This window comes from Gossypium raimondii, chromosome 1 (genome assembly GCF_025698545.1).
Source record: "Gossypium raimondii isolate GPD5lz chromosome 1, ASM2569854v1, whole genome shotgun sequence".
NCBI classification, from domain to species: Eukaryota; Viridiplantae; Streptophyta; class Magnoliopsida; order Malvales; family Malvaceae; genus Gossypium; species Gossypium raimondii.
The window spans coordinates 23459068-23465471 of record NC_068565.1 but is presented as its reverse complement, the minus strand read 5'-3'; the positions used below and the strand labels follow the sequence as shown (position 1 = coordinate 23465471).

General features: G+C 31.7%; 1 non-coding gene across 1 annotated transcript; it reads right to left on the bottom strand.

Moving 5' to 3' along the window:
- Positions 1 to 3889: 3889 nt before the first annotated feature.
- Positions 3890 to 3993, bottom strand: LOC128032943 (small nucleolar RNA R71). Its single transcript, XR_008189286.1, has one exon. It is a non-coding gene; the product is annotated as a small nucleolar RNA R71 (small nucleolar RNA).
- Positions 3994 to 6404: the final 2411 nt, after the last annotated feature.

Below are 6404 nucleotides of genomic sequence, written 5' to 3'. Positions count from 1 at the left end.
GAAGAACCCCTTGTCTCAAGACATCCAAACATCGAATCTAAAATTCTAAAATAAGGGAGACATGTCTTGAGATCCAATCTCGAGACTTGAGGACCTTTGCCTCAAGAATGAACTTTTTTGTCTCGAGATTTGTTGACATCAAAGTAAAATTTCCAAATAGAAAATGAAGTCTGTCTCGAGACATGAGGTTCTTTATCTCTAGACAGTAGGTTAAAATTTGATACTTGAGTTTGGATTTGAGTCCTAACTCTCAAATTTATGTGTCATAAACCTGTAATTAGATGTAATTGATTATTATGTACTATAAATGTACGTATACTCATGGTGGATGGATTAATTGAAATGAACGATAATTATGAATTTAATTTTGTGAATTTATGTCCAGTTAAGCTGAGTTGCTTTGGCAACATAATGTGATGTCACATATTCAGATCCAGTGTGGAGTGTCACATGTGATGTAGGAAAGTTACGTATGTGTAATTTAGGGACCACAACCCTAATATAACACTCTTGCCCATTAAGCTTAATTTCTAATCAATACATCATCAATTTGAAATTAGTTGTTAGAGTGTCTATATATATTTGACTCATACTTTATATAATAACTGAAACCCAATAAACCTTAACCAGATTAGATCACTTTTAATTTGGGCTAACTTTTAATGATAGTAAATAAGATTTAATTATTCTTATTATATATATGAGGTCCATATTATCCAACATGAGAAAGTTTGGTTATAATATTGTAATTCCTTTTAAAACAAGAAACTTGTTTAAGATTATTGGTTTTTCTAAAATGATAGAGTTATGAAAATTAATAAGGACTTGTAGTAGTGTAGGGACAGAAGTTTGGAGGGTGTTGTGTTGTAATGGAAGATGCAGAGGTGGTGGTATAAAATTGGAGAAGACAAATTACAATTGAAAATGGAGAAGGTAGAAAGAAAAATTTAAAAGACTGTAGATATATAAATGGTTAATTGTTAATATTAGTTAATGATTTACAAAAATATGGAATAGGAAATATTTACTAGATAGGTAAGATTTTGTGATGGTAATTTAGGCAATTCATTATTGTAAGTAATATAATTTATTACGAATGAAACATAAGTTTGATACCCAACTGAATTTGACCGATTTTAATCAAGTAAATGGTAAATTTGGATTAATAGGAGTAATTCTCGTATGAACTTTATATAAGAAATTTCCATGATTGGATATGTCGTGAATGTTTAATAATAATATGATTTGTACAAAATAAATTAGTTAAAATATTATAATTACCGTGTATGAAATTTGGTTGCTTGCATTCCAAAGAAATTCGTTTTGAATAAATTGCTCTATTCATTTTAATTGATTTGTGATGTTGAATAATTTGTTTAACTAAAAACTCAAGGATCTCAATTTATGACTACAATGGTTGGTCACTGGAGATGGCGACAACTAAAATAATGAGATATGTCAAAAGTTTTAGGATATATATGATAAGAGGGAAGTCAGTTATGATTGAGGTCTTAATAAATAAGCGTTAACAAAATAATTTTTTTACGTAACGTGTAAACTTATTTCTTATAGGTTTCAACTTCAATTCCAACTATTTATTATTATTTTTGTGATGAGACATTCGTGGATGAATTTCAATTAATTTTGATGTTTGAATTATTGCTTGTACATGGAAAGTGAATAAACTGAAGAGGGTAGATTTTTATTAAATTTTAGGGGCTTATCTGGACCAAGGATTATGTGATTTAATTAGGATTTTTTCGTTGGTTTAGGGTTTATTCATGAATTAAATTTGGATACGATATTTATGGAGAATAATTATAAGAACTAGAAAGGAAATATTTTGAATTGCATTGCAAGCGACATATGAAATATTGGAACATAAAATGTATAAACTCAAAATAAATTCATAGTTTGTGAATGCATAATAATCAATTGAAGATGGTAGCATAGATTTTAGTACTATTGATAAGTGCTAAAAGTAACATTTTTAATCTCATTCTTAATGCGTTTCTGGATAATTATTTGATGAAAAATGGTGAATTTTATGCTCATAATCCTTTAAATTCATGTTTCTATACTTAGGAGAGCATTTGGGAGCAAAAGGAGCAAAAAACAAGTGAAAACTAGAAAATTGGAGCAAGGTACACTACTCTGTGAGCAACACATGTGTGTGCCAGACTGTGTCAGTTTCGCAAACTACACTCCAAACACGTGGAAAAACGTAATTTTTAGGTTTTTTTAGGCATTCTAAGACCTATATATGACAAAAATAAGAAGATATGAAAAAAACAGTCAAAGAATATTGAAGAAAACAACTCGAGAAACACCATTGAAGCCGACTTTGGAGCAGATTTCCATCAAGATTGAAGATCTACTTTTGATTTCTTTGAAGTTTATTATGAGTTTCTTTATTTCTTGTGGTTACACTGTCTTCGAGATGTCTTTATTTGTGATTATGAACTTTCTAAATAACTAGGGGAAATGAACCTTAAGATGAATTCTGTCTTTCAATTTCTATTTTTACGCAATAAATAGTTGGATATTGTTCCCAATTATGTGTGCTTAATTCTTGGTTTAATATTTCTAGACTATTAGTCCATATTTGATGTGCTTGAATCAGAGGAGAAATAGGCCCTGTTTAAGAGTAGATCTAGCATAATTGAGTGGAGTGGCATGCAATATTAGAAATAGGATGACATAAATCTACCATATTAGAGTCAAATCTAATAGAGGGTCTATAGATCGACTTAATGCGATAATAGGGGTTTTAATTAGAAAGAAATTTCAATTAATCAACCTAGAGTCAGTTGCTCTTAGTATTGAAGAGAGATATTAGCATAATTTGGGGAGTTCTATGGATCAAGATACTAAATGAAGAAATTGCGTAATTTAGATTGATAGTGACAGATGAAGTCTAGGTGAATTCTTTCCTGGATATTGCCTCGCTTCTTGGTTGTTAATCGATTATTTTCTTGATTTGTTCTTTGTTGTGTTCTTTAGTTAATTAATTTAGCTAATTTTAGTTTTAATCAATCACTCCAATTTATCGGTTAAATAATAGAAAGACGGTAATTACTAGTACTTTTAGTCTTTGTGGAAACGATATCTTTGCTCACTGTAGCTATACTATTAATTGATAGGTACACTTGTCTTTGTCAATTTTTTTGTTGGTTTCGTGGACATCAAGTTTTTGGTGTCATTGGCGGGGACTAAAATATTAGGAAAACTTTATTTCTATTAATTTAGCCATTTTTATTTTAATATTTTTATTTAATTTTTACATTCTAATTTTTTGTTTGTTTGCTTCTAACAGTTTCTTTTGGTTTATTACTAGAGGAAACCCATTGGATCCATTAATTTTTGATAGTGAGATTAAAAAGACTGCTAGCAAAAATCGTAAAGAGGTTAGCAAAGCAAGGCAAAGTCAAAAGAATATAGTAGATGATCAAGAGGAAAAGGATATTATTGTGGAGATGGGTGATAATCAAAATAATTAGCTACCTCTTGCAGGTCCTGCTTCTTGGTCTTCATATAATTATGCTAAGCCTACTCTTATTGGGACTGAACCGAGTATTGTGAGACCTACCATTGCTGCAAACAATTTTGAACTAAAGCCAAACACAATTCAGATGGTACAACAGTATGTTCAATTTGATGGTTTGCAAGATGAAGATTCGAATACTCATTTGGTAACTTTCTAACAATTTTCAACACATTCAAGATCAATGACGTTTCTAATTATGCCATACGCTTACGGTTATTCTCATTCTCTTTGAGGAGTAAGACAAAACAGTGGTTGAATTCACTTCCACGAGGTTCTATCACGACTTAGGATCAAATGACTAAAAAGTTTTTGTTGAAGTACTTCCCACAGGCCAAAACAGGTAAGTTGAGAAACATCTCTTCCTTTGTTCAATTTGATATGGAGACATTATATAATGCATGAGAGAGATTTAAAGATCTTTTGAGAAGATGCCCTCATTATGGGTTACCTTTGTGGTTACAAGTTCAAACCTTCTACAACGGTTTGAATATCTCAATTAGGCAATTAATTGATGCAGCGGCTGGTGGAACACAGAATAATAAAACACCTAAGGAAGCTCAAGAGTTTATTGAAGAAATAACACTGAATAACTATCAGTGGCACGTCGAACAAAATCGATGAAAGTAGCCGGTGTTTTTTGTTGGATAGTCGGCACCCCTACGGAGCAGCAGAAAAATAAAAATTTGGTGACCCTTACCACGGATCCATGTGTGAGGAACGAATCGGGGTGATAAAGGTTACAAAATTACCGAATGTTTATTCTGAGTAGACAGCAACGCCTCAACAACGAGTAGTCTGATCTGCTATCGAACCAAGCCATAATCTATCGTGACCCCGGCCTCTATGTAATCCACCCAGTTGATTATGAGCGGAAGGAATCCCCAAAACAATTTTGAAAAGAATTTTCTTTGATAGTTGCTAGACCCAAGCAAAGAAAAAAACGAGATTCTTATATATCTTTTTTTAGGGTTTCTAGAAATTAAAATAAATATAATAATATTTTAAACCGAAAATTATAATTACATTAATTATAATATAATTTTGGTAAACCATATATTTATTTGAATTTATATACTATCTAAATTCATGTTCTCATAATGCGTACAACAACCTTGTACATAATGTGTTCGATATTTGATTACCCAATTAAATTAATTCTATAATTAATTTAATTCAAGCGACAACCAAACACAATACCAACTATGTTTTATTCCGTTCATTTCAACTATAGGGTGTGACCTTGTAGGTTCCTGTAACGTTAGCAGTAATACTAGAACGATTCCAATGTTACAAACAATGAGTGGCATCTAGCAATGCATCATTGCTACATAAGTCACAAGAAATCATGATTCGATATAACCTTTTATGATTAAACTTTTATGCAATAATCCTTAAGTCCTTTATCTCTGGATTGGACACAAGTCATGGAATAGCCACACTTGCATAGTCCATTCCATGTTCCTTGATATCTTAAGCAGACTACGATATACAAATAAGTATGACATCTCATATCAACTTATTTGAGCATGGCCATGCATTTCTAGTCTCACTCAATCAAGTGGCCTAAGATATTACTCCCATTATGTTGGAGGGGCTTATCCTATCTCGATCAACCATATCCCTCTACATAGATCGTGGTATATCCAACATCAGCCTTTATAGAACAACCAGTTACGGTGTACGTTTGACTGTATCAAAATATACAACTCACGATGTTGGGATTATGATGATCTCAAGTCTGAGGATCATATACATATTAATCACTATGAGTAATGTTGTGACAATTACATAACAATCCAAGAAACATACTCATAACGGGTCAGTCCAATATGTTGTCCTCTAACACACATATTCATGCATCGATTCTGACATTCCATATCAATGACAACTCTTTATCATCAACCAACTACATGTTAGTCTTAATGCATTGTCGTTGTTCTATCCAACAATAATACTTGACTAAGGAACTTTTAAGAATAATCATATTATTCTTAGGACATAATTATAAAACAATTTATTTATACACACAGAAAAGAAACTAAAATAATAATGGTAACGCCTTATATTAATAAACATGATAAATCAAGTATGTTATTACAACCATCTCATGATTGATCTTTGGGCATACTCTAACATTTTTAATATAGATACAATTGTTATGTTGGCAAGCCAAATGGAAGCACTGGATAAAAAATTTGATGGTTTGAATTTTTCTGGTAAATCCAATGACGGAGATGATTAATCAAGAATATTCACTCTTCAAGTCTAACATGGAGCATAAGCAAGTCGACTTTTTGAGTAATAATTCTAGACCTCAAAATAACCCCTATTTCAATGCTTATAATGCAGGATGGAGGAATCATCCAAATTTTTCTTGGGGTGGTTAAGGAAATCAAAGGTCACCACTCCCTTTGTGTTTTCAGCAACCTTATCAGCAAGAAAAGAAACCGGCCCTTGAGGAAATGTTAGCTAAATTTATTTCGATGTTAGAAACTGAATTTCAAAACACTGAAACAACAATAAAAAATTAGCAAGCATTGATTCATGGACTTGAAAATCAAATTGAACAGCTTGTCAAACTTATTTCGGAAACACCACAAGGGAGCTTACTTAGCAACATTGAAACTAACATAAGAGAGCAAATCCACGCAATCACTATTCGAAATGTGGAAAGGTTAGTCGAGCCAGAAAAGAAGTCGAAGCTAGAACTTGTTGTGAAAAGTGATGAAGTTGAGGAAAGTAAGAAAGTGCGTTAACTGGTAATTAAAGAATACAAACCTCGGGTTTCATATCCAGTAGCATTGAAGAGAGGCCACATAAAAGAACAATATGATAAATTTCTCGAACTTTTAAAATA